The 22,790-nt window shown below is 47.9% G+C and overlaps 1 long non-coding RNA gene across 1 annotated transcript in view; it reads left to right on the top strand.

The window, feature by feature from the left end:
* Positions 1-22,790, top strand: part of LOC144339802 (uncharacterized) — a 24,465-nt gene extending 1,675 nt beyond the window's left edge. Inside the window, exons 2-4 of the long non-coding RNA XR_013415178.1 lie at positions 15,575-15,656; positions 18,872-19,416; positions 22,496-22,790. This is a non-coding gene — a long non-coding RNA (uncharacterized LOC144339802). The remainder of the gene's footprint in view (positions 1-15,574; positions 15,657-18,871; positions 19,417-22,495) is intronic.

Raw genomic sequence — 22,790 nt, 5'->3', positions numbered from 1 at the left:
CAAGTGATCCACCCGCCTTGACCTCCCAAAGTGCTGGGATTGCAGGCATGAGCCACTGTTCCCGGCTCTAACTTGCTTTGTAAAACATTTATTTGTAGAGACAGAGTCTCACTATGTTGCCCAGGTTTGTCTCGATCTGCTGGCTTTGAAGTAGTCCTCCTGCCTCTGCCTCCTAAAGCGCTGGGATTACAAGCATGAGCCACTGTGCCCTGCCAACTTTTATATTTGAGTATCTTCCCCTTCATAGCAATATTAAGATTGACAGAGCACTATCAATTCATGAATTAATGGTGTTGAACTCACTTATTCATTTTTCTGTGCCTTTTGCTTCCCAAGTAATAAAACACTTTGCTGCCTGATAGACCTAGATTGAACCTAGGCTCAGTGAACCTCTTACTGGCTGAGTGACCTCAAGGATGTTGCTTAACTGCTTTAACATGTCCGTTTTCTCATCTATATAAAGGGATAATGTCAACCACCTCTTCAGTGTTGTAAAGATTTAAATTAGTAAATATTTGTAAAATTCCTGGCACACAATATATATTGGGGACCTGCCAAGGTGTCTGGCACCATTATGCGTGCTTTACCTGTAGATAATTATTTCCAAACCTGTTTAACAGCTGTGGAATCGCCCAGAGAGAGACTTGCCCAAAGTCACGTAGCTTTGACCTAAGCACATGGCTCCAATGATTTCTTCTCCTTGCACAGTTTAAACTTGGACCCCTGCTCCATACTCCTGTCCCCATTACTCTATTACTCTTATTTGACTTACTTTTTCTTTTTGTTGGTAGAGATGGGTCTTGCCATGTTGCCCAGGCTGGTCTTGAACTCCTGACTTCAAGTTATTCTCCCTCCTTGGCCTCCCAAAGTAGTGGGATTACAGGATTACAGATGGGAACCATGCACCCAGCCACTCCATTACTCATTTTTATTTTATTTTATTTTTTTGAGACAAGGTCTCGTTCTGTCGCCTAGGCTAGACTGCGTGATCTCAGCTCACTGCAGCCTCTGCCTCCAGCATTCAAGCCATTTTCCTGCCTCAGCCACTGCGTAGGTGGGATTACAAGTGTGCGTTACCATGCCTGGCTAATTTTTGTATTTTTGGTAAAGATGGGGTTTCGATGTGTTTCCCAGTCTGGTCTTGAACTTCTGGCCTCAGGTGATTTGCCCACCTTGGCCTCCCAAAGTGCTGGGATTACAGGCGTGAGCCACCGTGCCTGGCCACTCCATCACTCTTTTTTTACTTTTTTTTTTCTTTTGAGATGGAGTCTCACTCCAGCCCAGGCTGGAGTGCAGTGGTGCCATCTTGGCTCATTGCAACCTCCGCCTCCCAGGTTCAAGCAGTTCTTCTGCCTCAGCCTCCCGTGTAGCTGGGACTACAGGCACTGATCACCATGCATGGCTAATTTTGTTTTTTTAGGAGAGACGGGGTTTCACCATGTTGGTCAGGCTAGACTCAAACTCCCGACCTCAGGTGATCCACCCACCTCAGCCTCCCAAAGTGCTGGGATTACAAGTGTGAGCCACTGCACCCGGCTACTCCACTATTCTTAAAATGCATCAAATTGCATTTGACTAAAGGGAAACATTAAGGGCTGGGCACAGTGGCTCACTCCTATAATCCCAGCACTTTGGGAGGCTGAGGTGGGTGGAAAAATTAGCTGGGTGTGGTGGTGCATGCCTGTAATCCCAGTTACCTGGGAGGCTGAGGCAGGAGAATCACGTGAAACTGCGAGGTAGAGGTTGCTGTGAGCTGAGATTGCACCATTGCATTCCAGCCTGGGCAACAAGAGCGAAACTCCGTCTCAAAAAAAAAGGCCGGGCGCGGTGGCTCATGCCTGTAATCCCAGGACTTTGGGAGGCCGAGGCGGGTGGATCACGAGGTCAGGAGATGAGGACCATCCTGGCTAACACAGTGAAACCCCATCTCTACTAAAAATACAAAAAATTAGCTGGGCGTGGTGGCGGGCGCCTGTAACCCCAGCTACTCAGGAGGCTGAGGCAGGAGAATCACTTGAACCCGGGAGGCGAAGCTTGCAGTGAGCCGAGATTGCGCCACTGTACTCCAGCCTGGGTGATAGAGCGAGACTCTGTCTCAGGGGGGGAAAAAAAAAGGGAAACGTTAATATTTATTCCTGAATGGCCTTACGTTTTTTTTACTTCCAAAGTGTCCCAGTCCAAAGTCACTTCAGGGTGAGATCTTGAAGGACAGGAGCCGTGTTAAGGGGTTTACGTCGCACAGGACCTTACACGTGGGAGAAGGGGTGCAGTTTGTCATTAATAAAGTAAAAATCGGGGCATGGTGGCTCACACTTGTAATTCCAGCATTTTGGGAAGCCAAGGCGGGAATGTTGCTTGACCCCAGGAGATGGCAACATAGTAAGACTCCACCTCTACAAAAAATAAAAATTAGTCAGGTATGGTTGCACATGGCTGTGGACCCAGCTACTAGGGAGAGACTGAGGTGGGAGAATCACTTGAGCCAGGGTGTTGAGGCTATAGTGAGCCATGATCACACCACTGCACTCCAGCTTGGGCCACAGAATGAGATCCCATTAAAAAACATCATAATAGGCCAGGCGCAGTGGCTCATGCCTGCAATCCCAGCACTTTGGGAGGCGGAGGCGAGCAGATCACGAGGTCAGGAGATGGAGACCATCCTGGCTGACACAGTGAAACACCGTCTCTACTAAAAATAAAAAAAAAAGTAGCCAGGCGTAGTGGCGTTCGCCTGTTGTCCCAGCTGCTGGGGAGGCTGAGGCAGGAGAATGGCATGAACCCTGGAGGCGGAGCTTGCAGTGAGCTGAGATTGCACCACTGCACTCCAGCCTGAGTGACAGAGCAAGACTCCATCTCAAAAAAAATACAACATCATAATAAAGTTCTGTTTTTTTTTTTTTTGAAAAAAGGAGGGCTGTGCGTGGTGGCTCATGCCTGTAATCCCAGCACTTTGGGAGGATGAGGCTGGTAGAACACTTGAGGCCAGGAGTTTAAGACCAGCCTGGGTGACATGGCAAAACCCCATCTCTGATAAAAATACAAAAATTAGCTAGGCTCGGTGGTGTACAACTGTAGTCCCAGCTACTCAGAAGGCTGAGGCAGGAGAATCGCTTGATTCTGGGAGATGGAGGTGGCAGTGAGCCGAGATCGCATCACTGCACTCCAGCCTGGGTGACAGAGCAAGAATCCATCTAAAAAACTAAAAAGTAGACTTTCTAGGGAGGCTGGGGCTTTCTCAGCGCTGGGATCAATCACAGGTCATCCCCTCCTTCCTGGCTTAATCCTCCTTTCTCCCCAGCCAGCAGCTGGGGCCAGTCTTTTGGGCCACACTCCTAGACCCTCTATAGGGACTTCCCCCTTCTTTTGGTCTCCAGCATATAGCCCACCTCCACCTGGGATGCAGAGGATTGAGGCCAATCCCAGAAAGTTCTGTATACATTGTGACTGCTTCCATGGCACAGTTAAATGTCAGCCTCTCCTGAGATTATCCTCATGAGCTTTGGTCCTATTAATAATTTGTTCCCTGGCCAGGTGCCATGGCTCATGCCTGTAATCCCAACATTTTGGGAGGCCGAGGCAGGCAGATCACATGAGGTCAGGAGTTCAAGACCAGCCTGGCCAACATGGTGAAACCTCATCTCCACTAAAAATACAAAAACTAGCCGGGTGTGGTGGCAGGCGCCTGTAATCCCAGCTACTTGGGAGGCTGAGGCAGGAGAATCACTTGAACCCAGGAGGTGGAGGTTGCAGTGAGTCAAGATCACGCCATTGCACTCCAGCCTGGGCAACAGAGCGAGACTGTCTCAAAAATAAATAAATAAATAATAATAATTTGTTCCCTAAGCCCCTCCCCAGAGTGGATATTCCAGGCTTCGCCAGTTCCCTTGAGCCCTGGGGTGGCTCTCAAAGTCCCAACTCAGATAACACTTTCTCCGAGAAGCCTTTGTTGCAGTGGTGAAGCCTGTGGGCTTGCATTTCAAACTACCTGTCTTCAAATCCCAGCCAAGCCACTTACTGCTACTGTGTGACCTCCAGCAAGTTGCTTAATCTCTGTTCTTTGTCTATAAAATGGGAATAATAATTGTGATACCAATTTTCACTATTCATGCTGTTTTAATGTGCTGAAATGTTGGTGTTTTATTGGTATGATATGGCTGTTATCTAAAAAAATCTGAAATTAGCCCGGCATGGTGGTGGCTCATGCCTGTAATCCCAGCACTTTGGGAAGTGGAGGCAGGCAAATCACGAGGTCAGGAGTTCGAGACCAGCCTGGCCAACATGGTGAAATCTCGTCTCTACTAAAAATAAAAAAATTAGCCGGGCGTCGTGACACATGCCTGTAATCCCAGCTACTCGGGAGGCTGAGGCAAGAGAATCACTTGAACCTGGGAGGCAGAGGTTACAGTGAGCCAAGATCACACCACTGCACTCCAGCCTGGGCAACAGAACAAGATTCCATCCAGATATATATATCTATTCTCAGATAGATATATCAGATGTGTGTATATATATCTCTGTCTCTGAAATTGGGCATGGTGGCTCACTGCTGTAATCCCAATACTTTGGGAGGCCAAGGTGGGAGGATCACTTGAATCCAAGAGTTTGAGACTAGCATGGGCAACATAATGAGACCTTGTCTCTACAGAAAAAAAATTAGCCAGGCATGGTGGCACATACCTATAGTCCCAGCTACTCGGAGGCTGAGGTGGAAGGATAGCTGGAACTCTGGAGGTAGAGGTTGCAGTGAGATGAGATGGCACCACTGCACTCCAGCCTGGGTGACAGAGTGAGATCCTGTCTCAAATAAATACATAAAAATAAAAATAAAGAGGTTTATTCTGAGCCAAATATGAGTGACCAAGGCCCATGACACAATCCCAGGAGGTTCTGAGAACATGTACCCAAAGTGGGTTGGTTACAGCTTGATTTTACACATTTTATACGTTTTACAGGGACATAAGTTATAGGGAAACATCAATCAATACATGTAATGTGTACATTAGTTCTGTCTGGAAAGGTGGGACAACTTGAAGGAAGGATTTTGAGGGAAGCTTCCAGGTCATACATGGATTCATAGATTTTCTTTTTTCTTTTTTGAGACAGGGTCTCACTCTGTTGCCCAGTCTGGAGTGCAGTGGTGCGATCTCAGCTCACTGCAACCTCCACCTCCCAGGTTCAAGCAATTCTCCCGCCTCAGCCTCTTGAGTCATTGGGATTACAGCTGCACACCACCACACCCAGCTAATGTTTTCATTTTGTGGAGGCAGGATCCTGCTATTTTGCCTGGGCTGGTCTCGAACTCCTGGCCTTAAGCAATTCTCCTGCCTCAGCTTCCCAAAGCTCTGAAATTACAGGTGTGAGCCACCACACCTGGCTTCATGTGCTTAATTTTTTTAAGATCACCCCTTCTAAAAAAAATACATCTCATTTTTACTTATTCATAATTAATTAAAATTGTTGCTAAATTTTTTTTTTGTTTTTTTAGGAAGGGTCTTGCTTTGTCAGGCTGAGTGCAGTGGCGTGATCATGGCTCACTGCAGCCTTGATTTACCAGGCTCAAGCAATCCTCCCACCTCAGCCTCCCAAGTAGCTGGGACTACAGGCGCGCAACATGCCAGGCTAATTTTCTGATTTTTCGTAGAGGTGAAGTTTCACCCTGTTGCCTAGGCTGGTCTCAAACTCCTGACCTGGAGTGATCTTCCTGCCTCAGCCTCACAACATGCTGGGATTACAGTCATGAGCCACTGTGCCCAGCCTGTCTATATTTAGAACCATCATGATGAAAATACAGAACAACCCCGCCTCTACTGAAAATACAAAAATTAGCCAGGTGTGGTGGCACACACCTACAGTCCTAGCTTCTTGATAGGCTGAAGTACAAGAATCGCTTGAACCTGGGAGGTGAAGGTTGCAGTGAGCTGGGATTGTGCCGCTGCACTCCAGCCTGTGTGACAGAGTGAGACCGTGTCTTGGAAAAAAAAAAAAAAGCAGAACAAAGACAAAAAGAAAAATGTTTAGTGCTACCAGAGTGAAAACAAATGCTGTTTACCTGCCCATAAGACTGATGATGACAGAAACAGTAACAACAGAAGACAATAGAATAACATACAAATTCCATGGGGAAATAATGCTGGACCACAGACTCTATACCCAACTTAATCATCCTTCAATAACGAAAATAAATGTATTCATAGAAACCTGAGATTATTTATCTGTCACAAATCCTTTCTAGAAGAATTGTAGGTCGGGCTCAGTGGCTCACATCTGTAATCTCAGCACTTTGGGAGGCTGAGGTGGAAGGATCACTTGAGGCCAGGAGTTGGAGGCTGCAGTGAGTCCAGTTCTTTCTTTCTCCTGATAGAATCCTATTAAACCTGTATCACTTTTTTTTTTTTTTTTTTTGAGATGGAATCTTGCTCTGTCACCCAGGCCGGAGTGCAGTGGCGTGATCTCGGCTCACCACAACCTCTACCTCCTGGGTTCAAGTGATTCTCCTGCCTCAGTCTCCTGAGTAGCTGGGATTAGAGGCACATGCCACCACGCCCGGCTAATTTTTGTATTTTTGGTAGAGAGGGGGTTTCCCTATGTTGGTCAGGCTGGCCTCAAACTCCTGCCCTGGGGTGATCTGCCCACTTTGGCCTCCCAAAGTGCTTGGATTACAGGTGTGAGCCACCATGCCTGGCCTGAAATACAATTTTTAAAAATTATTTTACTTTTAAAAAATAATTTTGATATGGTTTGGCTGTGTCCCCACCCAAATCTCAAATCTCATCTTGAATTGTACCTCCCATGATCCCCACGTATCATGGGAGGGACCCGATGGGAGGTAATTGAATCATGGGGGCAGGTTTTTCCCATGCTGTTCAGTGAATAAGTCTCACAAGATCTGATGGTTTTATAAAGGGCAGTTACCCTGCACACACTCTCCTGTCTGCTGCCATGTAAGACATGCCTTTGCTCCTCCTTTGCCTTCCACCATGATTGTGAGGCCTCCCAGCCATGCAGAACTGTGAGTCCCATTAAATGTCTTTTTCTTGATAAATTGCCCAGTCTCAGGTATTTCTTCATAGCAGTATGGAAGTGGACTAATACAAATTTCAACTTTTATTTTAGATTCAGGAGATGCATGTGCAGTTTGTTACATGAGTGTAATGCATGATGCTGAGGCATGTACAAATGATGTGGTTACATGGTTACCCAGGTAGTGAGCATACCTGCCTACAATTATTTTTTTTTTTAGAAGTAGTCTGACTCTGTTGCCTAGGCTGGAGCATAGTGGCGCAATCTTGGCTCACTGCAACCTCCCCCTCCCGAGTTCAAGTGATTGTCCTGCCTCAGCCTCTCAAGTAGCTGGGATTACAGGCTCCTGCCACCATGCCCAGTTAATTTTTGTGTCTTTAGTAGACACGGGGTTTCAGCATGTTGGCCAAACTGGTTTCGAACTTCTGACCTCAGGTGATCTGCCCGCCTCAGTCTCAGACCCAAAGACCTGGGATTACAGGTGAGAGCCATCACACCTGGCCCTGCCTACAATTCTTAGGCAGGAATAAACCCATTAACCAGCATCTCAATCAGGACACAGAACATTACCTGGACCCCTGGAAACCTCCCTTATGTTCCTTCCCACCTACGGTACTGAGCATACTTGCCTACAGTTCTTTTGTTTTGTTTTGTTTTTTGTTTTTTGAGATGGAGTCTTGCTCTCTTGCCCAGGCTGGAGTGCGGTGGCGCAATTTCGACTCACTGCAACCTCCGCCTCCTGGGTTCAAGGGATTCTCCTGCTTCAGCCTCCCTGTTGTGGTAAACTGAGGAACGGAGGGACCAATACGGAGTACAGGAGGATTGTTGTTTATTTTAGGTATGCACCAGCTCTGTGGACTCACATCCAAAAAATTGAGCGTTAAACAAAGAGCGGGGTTTTTATAAGTGGCCTTACAGAAGCAAAACAAAAGCAGTTAATCATACATTGACAGGTCACGTAATCTGTAGCATCACGTAACTTGTGACCTTGCATAGCTAGTGACCTTGTAGCTGCGTTGAAAGAAAAACAAGAACTCGCTAAATACAGACATTTGTAAAACATAATCATGCTTAAGAAGCCTGGGAAAGGAGTAACAGTAAAATAATCTGTCTTCCTCTTTTCTTCCTTCAACCTTGGTCTGGAAGGGGGTGCTGTCTGGAGCCTGTTCCTTTGGCCTTGGCTATTCCGACAGCCTTATAACTGTCCTTGAAGTGAGCTTGCTAGGCAGAGGAAAACGTGGTTTTTTTTTTGTTTTTTTTTTTTCCCTTTTAACCCTTGCCTTGCCACTTAGTTTTTACTTTTCTTGGAGTGAATAAATGCAGTACTTACTATTTTTAAATTTCTGCCTCATCCCAAGTAGCTGGGATTACAGGTGTGCACCACCACGCCTGGCTAATTTTTGTATTTTTAGTAGAGACGGGGTTTCATCATGTTGGTCAAGCTGGTCTCAAATGCCTGACCTCATGATCCGCCCACCTCAGCCTCCCAAAGTGCTGGGATGAAAGGCGTGAGCCACTGCATCCGGCCTACAGTTCTTTTAGGAAGAATGTGTGAGAGATAAGTAAGCAATAGTTTTTCAACTCCTTCTCCGCTCCCTCATGTTTTTTTATGCTTTTATTTGTTATTTATTCTTTTTTTTTTTTTTTTTTTTTTTGAGACGGAGTCTCGCTCTGTCGCCCAGGCTGGAGTGCAGTGGCCGGATCTCAGCTCACTGCAAGCTCCGCCTCCCGGGTTCACGCCATTCTCCTGCCTCAGCCTCCCGAGTAGCTGGGACTACAGGCGCCCGCCACCTCGCCTGGCTAGTTTTTTGTACTTTTTAGTAGAGACAAGGTTTCACCGTGTTAGCCAGGATGGTCTCGATCTCCTGACCTCGTGATCCGCCCGTCTCGGCCTCCCAAAGTGCTGGGATTACAGGCTTGAGCCACCGTGCCCGGCCTTATTTGTTATTTATTATTTATGTTTTTATTTTTTGAGATTGAGTCTCATTCTGTCACCCAGGCTAGAGTGCCGTGACATGATCTTGACTCACTGCAACCTCTGTCTCCGGGGCTCAAGCGATCCTCCCACCTCAGCCTCCTAAGTAGCTGGGACCACAGGCACACACCACCATGCCCGGTTAATTTTCTGTATTTTTGGTAGAGACAGGGTTTCACCATGTTGCCCAGACTGGTCTCAAACTCCTGAGTTCAAGCGACCTACCAGCCTCGATCTCCCAAGGTGCTGGGATTGCAGACGTGAGCCAGTGTGCCAGTCCTTCATCACCATTTTCATTATTTTTATTTCATTTATTTATTTATTTATTTATTTTGAGATGGAGTTTTGCTCGTGTTGCCCAGGCCACAGTGCAATGGTGCAATCTTGGCTCACTGCAACCTCTGCCTCCCAGGTTCAAGCGATTCTCCTGCCTCAGCCTCCCAGGTAGCCGGGATTACAGGCATGTACCACCACACCCCACTTATTTTCTGTGTTTAGTAGAGACAGCGTTTCCCATGTTGGTCAGGCTGGCCTCAAACTCCTGACCGCAGGTGGTCCACCCACCTTGGCCTCCCAAAGTGGTGGGATTACAGGCATGAGCCACTGTGCCTGGCCCATTTTTATTTTTAAAAGTTCTATTTAGTTTTTCTACAAAACTACCTTCCCCTGCTACCCACAATGTTGTGTTCTTTTAGCATTCTGATTCCTACTATTTTTATTTTAATTGGTTGTTAAGTTACTTCCTTGGGTTACAACATCCAGAAAAATGTACACATCACACAAACTCCCTAAGTTTTAAAAAACAGAATAAATCCATGTAACCAGCATCTCCACCAGAACACAGAACATTATCGGGACTCCCAGAAGGCTCTCTTATGCTCCCTCCCGCCAAGGTACACACTGTTATAAATTATTATTATTATTTTTTTTTGAGAAAGAGGGTCTTGCTCTGTTGCCCAGGCTTGAGTGCAGTGGCACAATCATAGCTCACTGTTGCCTTAAACTCCTTGGCTCAAGTGATCTCCTGCCTCCTGAGTAGCTGGAACCACAGGTGTACACCACCACACCCAGCTAATTTTTAAATTTTTTGTAGAAACAAAATCTGCGTACATTGCTCAGGCTGGTCTTGAACTCCTGGGCTCAAGCAGTATTCCTGGCTTGGCCTGCCAAAGCGCTTGTGATACAGGAGTTAAAAAGAAATTATTTAGGCAGATAGGGAGGGTAAGAAAGTCCTTGGTAAGGTTTCCCTTTTAATAAAAAGCAGTGCCAAAATCATTTCTTGTCCTTTTTAATTTTTTTTTTTTTTTTTTTTTGAGATAGAGTTTTGTCCAGATTGGAGTGCAGTGGTGCAATCTCGGCTCACACCAACCTCCACCTCCCAGGTTCAAGCAATTCTCCTGCCTCAGCCTCCCGAGTAGCTGGGATTACAGGCATGAGCCACCACGCCCGGCTAATTTTTGTATTTTTAGTAGAGATGGAGTTTCACCATGTTGGCCAGGCTGGTGTCGAACTCCTGACCTCAGGTGATCCCCCTGCCTTGGCCTCCCAAAGTGCTGGGATTACAGGTGTGAGCCACCGTGCCCGGCCACCAATGCATTCTAATTAGTGCATAATGAGCAGTGAGGACGACCAGAGGTCACTTTTGTCACCATTTTGGTTTTGGTGGGTTTTGGCTGGTTTCTTTACTGCAACCTGTCTTATCAGCAAGGTCTTTGTGACCTGTATCTTGTGATGCCCTCCATTCTCCTCCTGTGACTTAGAATGCCTAACCTCCTGGGAATGCAGCCCAGTAGGTCTCAGCCTCGTTTTACCCAGCCCCTATTCAAGATGGAGCTGCTCTTGTTCGAACACCTCTGACAACTGGGCTCAATATTTCTGTCAGTGGTTGACTAGGGAGTTCCTGGACCACTCCTGTCCAGTCAACAGATATTTGAAACCATGTGATGCAAGGGAGGGAGTGTCAACCTAAAAGGAAGAAATGAGGACAAAGTTACACAAGGAGAGAGTTTATTTGGGCCAAGCTTGAGGGTTACAACTTGGGAGCATAGATTCCAGTTGTCCTGACTATACACTCTGATAAGTAGCAGTTACCAATAGGTTGTTTTTTGTTTTCTTTTCTTTTCTTTCTTTTTTTTTTTTGAGAAAGAGTCTTGCTCTTGTTGCTCAGGCTGAAGTGCAATGGCACAATCGGCTCACTGCAACCTCCGCCTCCCAGGTTCAAGCGATTCTCCTGCCTCAGCCTCCCAAGTAGCTAGGATTGCGTGTGCCACCACACCCAGCTAATTTTTGTATTTTTAGTAGAGACAAGGTTTCACCACATTGGCCAGGCTGGTCTTGAACTCCTGACCTCAGGTGATCTGCCTGCCTTGGCCTCCCAAAGTGTTGGAATTACAGGCATGAGCCATGGCGCCAGGCCGTTTTCTTTTTTTGAGATTGAATCTCGATCTGTCACCCCGGCTGGAGTGCAGTGGTGCCATCTTGGCTCACTGCAACCTCTGCCCCCTGAGTTCAAGTGATTCTCATGCCTCAGTCTCCTGAGTAGCTGGGATTACAGGTGCCTGCCACCACAGCCGGCTAATTTTTGTATTTTTAGTAGAGATGGGATTTCACCATGTTGGCCAGCCTGGTTTTGAACTCCTGGCCTCAGGTGATCCACCTGCCTCAGGCTCCCAAAGTGCTGGGATTACAGGCATGAGCCACCTCGCCTGGCCACAGATAGGTTTTTTTGAGTCAAGGTCTTGCTCTGTTGCCCAGGCTGGAGTGCAGTGGCCTCATCATAGCTCACTGCAGCCTCCAACTGCTGGGTTCAAGTGATCCTCCTGCCTCAGCCTCCTGAGTAGCTCAAACTATAAGCATGTGCTACCACACTCAGCTAATTTTTTAATTTGTTTTAGAGATAGGGTCTCGCTATGTTGCCCAGGCTGGTCTCAAACTCCTGGCATCAAGCAATCCCCCTCCTGCCTCAGCTTCCCAAAGTGCTGGGATTACGGGCCTGAACCATGGAATCCAACACAAGAAGGTTTTGATGGAAAAGAAGAGGCAGTTTCCTAAATTAGTTACCAGGAATTTATATGACAATAACATGAGCTATTGATTGGCTACACATTGTTGTTTATATCACTGATTCCAAGAATTTAAAGATAATGGAGCCGGGCAAGGTGACTCATGCCTGTAATCCCAGCACTTTGGGAGGCTGAGACAGATGGATCACCTGAGGTCAGGAGTTTGAGACCAGCCTGGCCAACATAGTGAAGCCCCTTCTCTACCAAAAATACAAAAAATTAGCTGGGCGTGGTGTTGGGTGCCTGTAATCTCAGCTACTAGGAGGGAGGCTGAAGCAGGAGAATCACTTGAACCTGGGAGGCGGCGGTTGCTGTGAGCCAAGATTGGGCCAAGATTGCACTCCAGCCTGGGCAACAAGAGCGAAACTCTGTCACAAACAAACAAACAAAGATAATGGATGAGACAGCAACTTGGGAACAAAATGACTTCAAACAATTGCCCCAGGCCCAGCACGGTGGCTCACTCCTGTAATCCCAGCACTTTGGGAGGCCGAGGTGGGCAGATCAATTGAGCCTAGGAATTTGAGACCAGCCTGAGCAACATGGGGAAACCCGCCTCTACAAAACATACAAAAATAAGCCAGGCGTGGTGGCGCATAGTTGTAGTTCGAGCTACTTGGGAGGCTGAGATGGGAGGATACCTTGAGCCCAGGAGGCAGGGATTGCAGTGAGCTGAGACTGTGCCACTGTACTCCAGCCTAGGCGACAGAGTGAGACCCTGTCTCAAAAAAATAATAGCCGGGCATGGTGGCTTACCCATCTAATCCCAGCACTTTGGGAGGCTGAGGCGGGCAGATCACCTGAGGTAGGGAGTTTGAGACCAGCCTGACCAACATGGTGAAACCCCGTCTCTACTAAACATACAAAAAAAATTAGCCAGGCATGGTGGTGCCATGCCTGTAATTCCAGCTACTTGGGAGGCTGAGGCAGAAGAATCGGTGGAACCCTAGAGGCGAAGGTTGCGGTGAGCTGAGATCGCGCCATTGCACTCCAGCCTGGGTGACAGATCAAGACTCTGTCTCAAAAATCAATAAACAAACAAATAAATAAATAGAAAATTTCCCCCCAGGCATGGGTTAGGGAGGGAGGGTGGGGGTGAGGGTTGGTGCGGGTATGGGGCTCATACCTGGATTCCCATTCACATGTCTCTCTGGGCCTCCTCACATCACAGGCCTTAGATTGCTCCAAGTTATTCTCCTTTGCTTGGGAGTTTTGAATTCTCGGGCTGAAACAGACAAGCTTGCTTGTCACTTCTCCATGTAGACGGGTACATGTTCTCAAGCTGCTCCTGTAGCTGTAATAGATCTGTTGTCTGATGCTTACAGCAAGTCAATAAGCCCAGATGCCAGGTTGCAAGAGGAGTTTCAGGCCGGGTGCAGTGTCTTACGCCTGTAATCCCAGCACTTTGGGAGGCCGAGGCAGGTGGATCACCTGAGGTCAGGAGTTCAAGACCAGCCTGGGCAACGTGGTAAAACCCTGTCTCTACTAAAAATACAAAAATTAGCAGAGGGTGATGGCAGAGGCCTATAGTCCAAGCTACTCAAGAGGCTGAGGCATGAGAATCACTCGAATCCGGGAGGTGGAGGCTGCAGTGAGCCAAGATCGTGCCTTTACTCTCCAGCCTGGGTGACAGAGCGAGACTGAGTCTCCAAAAAAAAAAAAAAAAAAAAAAGAAAGAAAGAGAAAGAAGTGTTTCATCATAAAATCGCCAAACAAGGAGATGGGAAGAAACTTCAAATCTGCCTCCCCAGGAGTTTGGGACTGGGGCCATTCCAGGTCTTGGAGTGGGCTGAAGTGTAGAGGTCATTGATTGGTTGAAGAGTGCAGAGTGAAGTCATTGGGACAGGGAGAGGAGCAGCTGTGTTTTGCTGTTGTTGTTATTGTTGTTTTGAGACGGAGTCTTGGTCTGTTGCCCAGGCTGGAGTGCAGTGGCGCGATCTCGGCTCACTGCAACCTCCACCTCCCTGATTCAAGCGATTCTCCTGCCTCAACCTCCCAAGTAGCTGGGACTACAGGCTAATTTGTGTATTTTTAGTAGAGACGGGGTTTCACCATGTTGCTCAGGCTGGGCTCGATCTCTTGACTTCATGATCTGCCTGCCTTAGCCTCTCAAAGTGCTGGGATTACAGGCATGAGCCACCACGCCCGGCTTCTGTTGGTTTTTTTGAGACAGGGTCTCAGTCAGTTACCCAGGCTGAAGTGCAGGGCTCGATCTTAGCAACCTCCTGGGCTCAGGTAATCTTCCTACCTCAGCCTTCCAAATAGCTGGAACTACAGGCATGTGTCACCCCGCTAATTTTTTTTTTTTTTAGACTGAATCTCACTCTGTCACCCAGGCTGGAGTACAGTGGTGTGATCATGGCTCACAGCAACCTCTGCCTCCTGGGTTCGAGCGATCCTCCCACGTCAGCCTCCCACATAGCTGAGGCTACAGGTTTGCATCACCACACCCAGCTAATATTTTTGTTTGTTTGTTTGGTAGAGACAGGGTCTTGGCTGTGTTGCAGAGACTGGTCTCGAACTTCTGGGCTCACGGAATTCTCCCACCTCTGCCTCCCAAGTGCTGTGATTACAGGCCTGAGTCACTGTCCCCAGCCCAGGAAGAAGCTGTGTTCTGTGCTGATACCGTTTCTCTGCGGCAATCTTCAAACTGGTTGTTGTGAGCTATTTCACAGGAATTTGGGGCCTGAAAAACATCCTAAGCGATCTTTACAGTAAGCCTTATGATCCTAGCATCAGAGATCCTGTCTGTAGGAACAATGGGATGCAATGGTCAGGAACTAGTGCTACGTGACATTTAGCAACAAGGAAGTAGGCCAAAGTGCAACCTGAAGGATGCTAATTATAACAATATTTCTGTCCAGAACCAGGCCTGCAGTTCTTGTCAACCCTGTGGGGACAGTTTCAGTCCTTTCAGTGAGGGTGTGGCTCCTGAAGGATGAAGTGATCTCAGTTCTAACTCTGTACCTTAGGTGGGCCTGGGCTTGTCTCCCGTACCCCATATGGCATTTAAAACAAGTCCTGGCCAGGTACAGTGGCTCCCACCTGTCATCCAAACACTTTCACAGGCTGAGGCAGGTGGATCACCTGAGATCAGGAGTTCAAGACCAGCCTGGCCAATGTGATGAAACCCCGTCTCTACTAAAAATACAAAAATTAGCTGGGCGTGGCAGCATGTCCCTCTAATCCCAGTTACTCAGGAGGCCAAGGCACGAGAATCACTTGAACCCGGGAGGCGGAGGTTGCAGTGAACTGAGATCACGCCATTGCACTCCAGCCTGGGGGACTGAGCAAGACTCCGTCTCAAAAAATAAATAAATTAATAAATAAAAATAAAACATGGCCGGGCTTAGTGGCTCACACCTGTAATCCCAGCACTTTGGGAGATCACGAGGTCAGGAGATGGAGACCATCCTGGCTAACACAGTGAAACCCTGTCTCTACTAAAAATACAAAAAAAAAAATTAGCCGGTTGTGGTGGCAGGCGCCTGTATTCCCAGCTACTCGGGAGGCTGAGGCAGGAGAATGGGGTGAACCCGGGAGGCGGAGCTTGCAGTGAGCCGAGATTGCGCCACCAGCACTCCAGCCTGGGTGACAGAGTGAGACTCCATCTCAAAATAAATAAATAAATAAATAAATAAATAAATAAAACACAAGCCCTGGCCAGGTGCAGTGGCTCACACCTGTAATCCAAACACTTTGGGAGGCAGAGGCAGGAGGATTGCTTGAGACTATGAGTTTAAAACCAGCCCCAGGCAACACGGTAAGACCCCCATCTCCGCAAAAACTTAAAAAAATTATCCAGTTGTGCTAGTGCACACCTGTTGTCCCAGCTACTCAGGAGGCTGAGGCAAGAGGATCGCTTGAGCCCAGGAGCTTGAGGCTGCAGTGAGCTATGGTCGTGCCACTGCATTCCAGTCTGGGTGATGGAGCAAGACCCTGTCTTACAAGAATAATAAAGAAATACACAAAACATAAGTCCTGATTGCTCACCCCATCCTCACTCCAGGGCAGAAGCAATGAGAGCTCACCAGTTGTTCTTTGCATGGATCAGTTTTTTCTCATTTCTGCCTTTGGAGATTTCCTTTTCTTTTTTGGAAATGCAACTGCGAATTTGAAGTAAATTTTTCTTACATTTTCATTGACAATTTTAAGGATTTTGTGATGGAAAAAATGTTCAGATTATTTATTTGTTTGTTTGTTTATTTTCTGAGACAGAGTCTTGCTCTGTTGCCCAGGCTGGAATGCAGTGGCACAATCTCAGCTCACTGCAACCTCCACGTCCCAGGTTCAAGCTATTCTCCTGCCTTAGCCTCCTGAGCAGCTGAGATTACAGGTGTGTGCCACCACACCCATCTAATTTTTGTAGTTTTAGTAGAAACGGGGTTTCACCATGTTGGCCAGGCTGGTCTCGAACTCCTGACTTCAGGTGATCCGCCCTCCTTGACCTCCCAAAGTGTTGGGATTACAGGCATGAGCCACCGTGCCTGGCTCAGATTATTTTGCAGGCAAAATCAGAAATACACAAGGAGGTATTCGCTGAGCTATCAAGCACTGAGAAATGTAGCCAGTGTGACTGAGGAACTGACTTTTCAATTATATTTCATTTGAATTACTTTTCATTTAAGGTTAAGTAGCCACATGTAGCTAGAGGCTTTCATATTGGACAGGGCAGCTTTAGAAAAGAAGGAGGGATTCATCACTGTCCTAATAGCTGGGAAGGCTCAGGTCATAACCTAATACCGGGGCCTGGAACCTGCATTCTAGCCCTGCCCTTGTCCGGGTCTCCCAGGTCCTTGATGGAGGTCAAGATAGAAGGAAGTGGTTGGCCTGGATTCCATACCTTGAATTTGGACCTAGGAAGTGGCTGATGAATGGGTTATCCAGCCTGTAGGTCAGCCAGGCTGGAGAGGAGGCCTCAGGGTTTTGTAATAGGCCCTGCCCATTTCCGGTTTGGGGATGGGGCACAAAGTTGAGTAGGATCAGGAGAACTTTTTTTTTTTTGAGACAGAGTTTCACTCTTGTCACCCAGGCTGGAGTGCAGTAGCGTGATCTCAGCTCACCACAACCTCTGCCTCCCGGATTCAAGCGATTATTCCGCCTTAGCCTCCCGAGTAGCTGGGATTACAGGCATGTGCCACCATGCCCGGCTAATTTTGTACTTTTAGTAGCGAGAGAGTTTCTCCATGTTGGCCAGGCTGGTCTTAAACTCCTGACCTCAGGTGATCTGCCCGCCTTGGCCTCTCAAAGTGCTGGGATTACAGGCGTGAGTCACCACGCTCGGCCTATTGTTTTTACTTATTTATTTTTTTGAGACGGAGTCTGGCTCTGTTGCCCAGGCTGGAGTGCAGTGGCGTGATCTTGCCTCACTGCAACCTCTGCCTCCCCAGTTCAAGCAATTCTTCTGCCTCAGTCTCTCCAAGTACCTGGGATTACAGGCGTGTGCCACCACATCCGGCTAATTTCTGTATTTTTAGTAGAGACGGGGTTTCACCATGTTGGCCAGGCTGGTCTCGAACTCCTGGCCTAAGGTGACCCACCTGCCTCAGCCTCCCAAAGTACTGGAATTACAGGCATGAACCACAGCACCCGGTCGGATCAGGACAACTTTGAGTGACAGAACCCCAAAGGGCCGTTTTTGTCCTTTTTTTGTTTGTTTGGTGTTTTTGGTCTCACTGTGTCGCCCAGTCTGGAGTGCAGTGATGCAATCATAGCTCACTGCAGCTTCCAACTCTTGGGCTCAAGCCATTCTCCCACTGCAGCCTCCCAAAGTGCTGGGATTCCAGGTATGAGCCACCATGCCCAGCCTTATAGTTTAATTTTACTTGTTCCTTCTTTTTTAACCTCCCCTATAATGTCAAGATATAATTTTTATACATATATATATATATATATTTTAAAGGTGCAGTTTCGCTCTTTGTTGCCTAGGCTGGTGTACAGTGGGGTGATTTTGGCTCATTGCCCCCTCTGCTTCCCGAGTTCAAGCGATTCTCCTGTCTCAGCCTCCCGAGTAGTTGGGATTAAAGGCGCCTGCCACCACGCCCAGCAAATTTTTGTATTTTTAGTAGACATGGGGTTTCACCATGTTGGCCAGGCTGGTCTTGAATTCCTGACCTCAGGTGATCCGCCCTCCTTGGCCTCCCAAAGTGCTGGGATTATAGGCGTGAGCCACTGCACCTGGCCTTTATTTTTAAAAGTAAATTTACGTCTGGGTGCGGTGGCTCACACCTGTAATCCCAGCACTTTAGGAGGCTGAGGCGGGCAGATCACGAGGTCAGGAGTTCGAGACCAGCCTGGTCAACTTGGTGAAACCCCGTCTCTACTAAAAATACAAAAATTAGCTGGGTGTAGTGGCACACAGCTGTAGTCCCAGCTGTTCAGGAGGCTGAGGCAGGAGAATCGCTTGAACCCAGGAGGCGGAGGTTGCAGTGAGCCGAGATTGCGCTATTGCACTCCAGCCTGGGCAACAGAGGAAGACTCTGTCTCAAAAAAGAAAAAAACAAGTAAGTTTACTTGCACAATATGCAAGATTCAAAAACTATCCGTGAGGCCAGGCACAGTGGCTCATGGCTGTTATCCCAGCACTTTGGGAGGCCGAAGCGGGGGGATCACTTGAGGTCAGGAGTTCGAGACCAGCCTGGCCAGCATGGTGAAACCCCATCTCCACTAAAAATACAAAAATTAGATGGGTGTGGTGGCAGGCACCTGTAATCCCAGCTACTCAGGAGGCTGAGGCAGGAGAATCGCTTGCACCCAGGAGGCGGAGGTTGCAGTGAGCCGAGATTGCGCCACCGCACTCTAGCCTGGGCAACAGAGTGAGACTCTGTCTCTTAAAAAAAACAAAACACAAAAACCTTCCAGAGATATATGGTAAAAAGTTTGTCTCCCTCATTCCCTGGGTGACAGGCCATCCAATTCCCCTTCCCAGTGGCAACTATTGTCCCTCAACAAGTTCTCAAGGGCCATATGGATTTCCTTTTGACCTGCCAAACAGATCGGGAGTGCCTGTGGGGCAGGGATGACCTTGTCTGTTCCCCGCAGGCTCTCTGTGGACACTAAGGAAGGATGTGAGCTTGGGCAGATCCCAGCCATGTGAGGACAGGGGCTGGTAAGAGGGAATATGAGAGCTGTAAGGAGGGCTCCAGCCTTACACTCGACTTTGTGAACCCCTCCCTGGTTGAAGAAAGGACAGCAGCACTACCGACAGACTATCAACCACCAGCTTCTTGGAGGGTTCAAGGGTGAGAATGGGGATTTGTTCCTGGCCAGTGCCTTCTCCATAAACATCAGTCATCGCTGTTTTTTAATCAAATTTTGTTGACCAGGCTGGTCTTGAACTGCTGACCTCAGGTGATCTGTGTAACTCAGCCTCTCAAAGTGCTGGGATTACAGGCGTGAGCCACCGTGCCCAGCCTTATTTAAATCAAGCCCCTGCCTTCTCCATTAGAGAATGTCGTGACTGTGATCAAGTATCAAGTACCTGAGCCCCTTCTCCTTTTTTCTCTAGACCTCGCTGATGACCCCAGCTCTCTGCTGGAGAAAATCTTCTAGCATTAAACACAAACAAAGAAGCTAGGAACAACAACAACATCAAAAAGCAGAAGGCTGCAGTGAGCCCTGATCGCACCACTGCACTCCAGCCTGGGCGACAGAGCGAGACTCCATCTCAAAAAAAAAAAAAAATTCTTTTTTTTCTGAGACAGAGTCTCGCTCTGTCGCCCAGGCTGGAGTGCAGTGCTGCGCACCTGGCTCAGCCCATGGGATGGTGGTGAGCTCCTCCATTTATTTATTTATGTGGAGTCTCACTCCGTCGCCAAGGCCGGTGTGCAGCAGTGCGATCATACCTCACTGCAGCATCAAACTCCTGGGCTCGAGTGATCCTCCCACCTCAGCCTCCCAAGTAACTGGGACTACAGGCACACCCCACCATGCCCAGCTAATTTGTAAAAACTTTTTTGTAGAGATGGGGTCTCATAATGTTGCCCAGGCTGGTCTTGAACTCCTGGCCTCAAATGATTCTCCTGCCTCAGCCTCCCAAAGTGCTGGAATTACAGGCATGAGCCACTGTGCTCTGCTGGATAATGACCTTTCTCGAGCAGTTACTATGTGTTCTGCTGTATCAGGACCATCTAGTTTGATCGTATATTAGATGTGCACGATAAGCTTTATCCCCCTCTCCCCCCGCTTTTTTTTTTTTTTTTTTTGAGACGAAGTTTCACTCTTGTTGCTCAGGCTGGAATGCAATGGTATGATCTCAGCTCACTGCAACTTCCGCCTCCTGGGTTCAAGAGATTCTCCTGCCTCAGCCTCCTGAATAGCTGGGATTACAGGCGCCTGCCACCACTCCCGACTAATTTTTTTTTTTTTTTTTTTTTTTTTTTTTTTTTTTTTTTTTTTTTTGAGACGGAGTCTCACTGTGTCTCCCAGGCTGGAGTGCAGTGGCGTGATCTCGGCTCACTGCAAGCTCCGCCTCCCGGGTTCATGCCATTCTCCCGCCTCAGCCTCCCAAGTAGCTGAGACTACAGGCGCCCGCCACCACGCCCGGCTAGTTTTTTGTATTTTTAGTAGAGACGGGGTTTCACCATGTTAGCCAGGATAGAAAGCTTTTTTTTTTTTTTTTTTTTTTTTTTTTTTTTTTTTTGAGACGGAGTCTTGCTCTGTCGCCCAGGCTGGAGTGCAGTGGCGCAATCTCGGCTCACTGCAAGCTCCGCCTCCCGGGTTCACGCCATTCTCCTGCCTCAGCCTCCCGAGTAGCTGGGACTACAGGCGCCCACAACCGCGCCCGGCTAATTTTTTTTTTTGTATTTTTAGTAGAGACGGGGTTTCACCGTGGTCTCGATCTCCTGACCTTGTGATCCGCCCGCCTCGGCCTCCCAAAGTGCTGGGATTACAGGCGTGAGCCACCGCGCCTGGCGTTTTTTTTTTTTTTTGAGACGGAGTCTCGCTCTGTCACCCAGGCTGGAGTGCAGTGGCCTGATCTCAGCTCACTGCAAGCTCCGCCTCCCGGGTTTATGCCATTCTCCTGCCTCAGCCTCCCGAGTAGCTGGGACTACAGGCACCCGCCACCTCGCCCGGCTAGTTTTTTTTGTATTTTTTTAGTAGAGACAGGGTTTCACCGTGTTAGCCAGGATGGTCTCGATCTCCTGACCTCGTGATCCGCCCGTCTCGGCCTCCCAAAGTGCTGGGATTACAGGCTTGAGCCACCGCACCCGGCCCCGACTAATTTTTTAGTACAGACAGTTTTTTTAGTAGAGACAGTATTTTAGTAGAGACAGTATTTTTTGTAGAGACAGTTTTCACCATGTTAGCCAGGCCAGTCTTGAACTCCTCACCTAGGGTGATCCACTGTCCTCAGCCTCCCAGAGTGCTGGCATTACATGTGTGAGCCACTGCACCCAGTCAGCTTTCTCCCTCTTTTATGCTGACCATGAAGTGTCTGCCAAGAGTCATTCATGCATTCCTCATTCATTCACTCAGTATCTTCTATGGGCCATGGAAGTGTGTTAGACATTGGGGAAACAAAAGTCTCAGACTTAACTGAGCATGGTGGTGCGCATCTATAGTCCCAGCCAATCAGGAGGCTGAGGTGGGAGGCTGGCTTGAGCCCGGGGGTGTCAAGACTACAGTGAGCTAAGATTGTGCCACTGTACTCCAGCCTGGGCGACACAGCAAGACCCTGTCTCAAACAAAAGAAAATGAGAAAAAAGTCTAAGACACAAAGAATTGAATCAACACTGGGAAAGTGGGTTGTGTGTTATTTTCCAAGCACATAGGAGCCAATCTGTACCCCCACCCCAATTCTGGCCCAAACTCCATCCAGATTTTGTTGTTCTCTAGGGGGCTATATCAGAATTTTGGCAGAGAAAGCAGGGCTATGAAACATGTACTGAAAAACGTCTCCATATGTTTCTGATTTGGCAGGCAGGGAGAACCAGAAAACTTTCCTATTAAAACTCTTTGAAATGTTTAATACAATTTAAAAAAAATTATTTTCAATGCCCAGCTGAGCTCCCATGAAAGAAAGGGAAATCCTAGGAATCCAGAAACAAAGAGGAAACTAAACGCCACAGATAATAGGCAATGAATTGATCATGTCTCTGCTCTGAACGGTCGCTGAGGGTCAGTGACCAGGAGCTTGCTTTAATGCCCGTGTCAGGAAAGGAGATGAGGCCCTAGGCTAGAGTTACCAGATAAAATAGGACATTATAGGACGTATGCCCTTTTTTTTTTTTTTTTTTTTGGCAAAATATGGCTAATTAAAAAAAAAAACAAAGCAATATGGAGTAAATTAAGCTAAGGGCCTCCATGCGCATTAGGAGGATGGGGTGGTGCTAGCAGAAATTCACACCTTATGCAACTGAAATGCCCAGCCCTCATCGGTTTCTCATAAAAGCTTTTGCATTCCACTGTAAAAATGGCCTCTTTCGGCTGGGCGCAGTGGATCATGCCTGTAATCCCAGCACTTTGGGAGGCCAAGACAGGCAGATCACGAGGTCAGGAGATCAAGACCATCTTCACTAACACGGTGAAACCCCGTCTCTACTAAAAATACAAAAAATTAGCCAAGCGTGGTGGCAGGCACCTGTAGTCCCAGCTACTCTGGAGGCTGAGGCAGGAGAATGGTGTGAACCCGGGAGGCGGAGCTTTCAGTGAGCCGAGATTGTGCCACTGCACTCCAGCCTGGGGAACAGAGCGAGACTCCATCTCAAAAAAAAAAAAAAAAAAAAAAAAAG

The sequence above is a fragment of the Macaca mulatta genome, chromosome 3 (genome assembly GCF_049350105.2).
Source record: "Macaca mulatta isolate MMU2019108-1 chromosome 3, T2T-MMU8v2.0, whole genome shotgun sequence".
Lineage (NCBI taxonomy): Eukaryota > Metazoa > Chordata > Mammalia > Primates > Cercopithecidae > Macaca > Macaca mulatta.
Note: the sequence above shows the minus strand (reverse complement) of the source record. Positions and strands in the feature narration are given on the sequence as shown.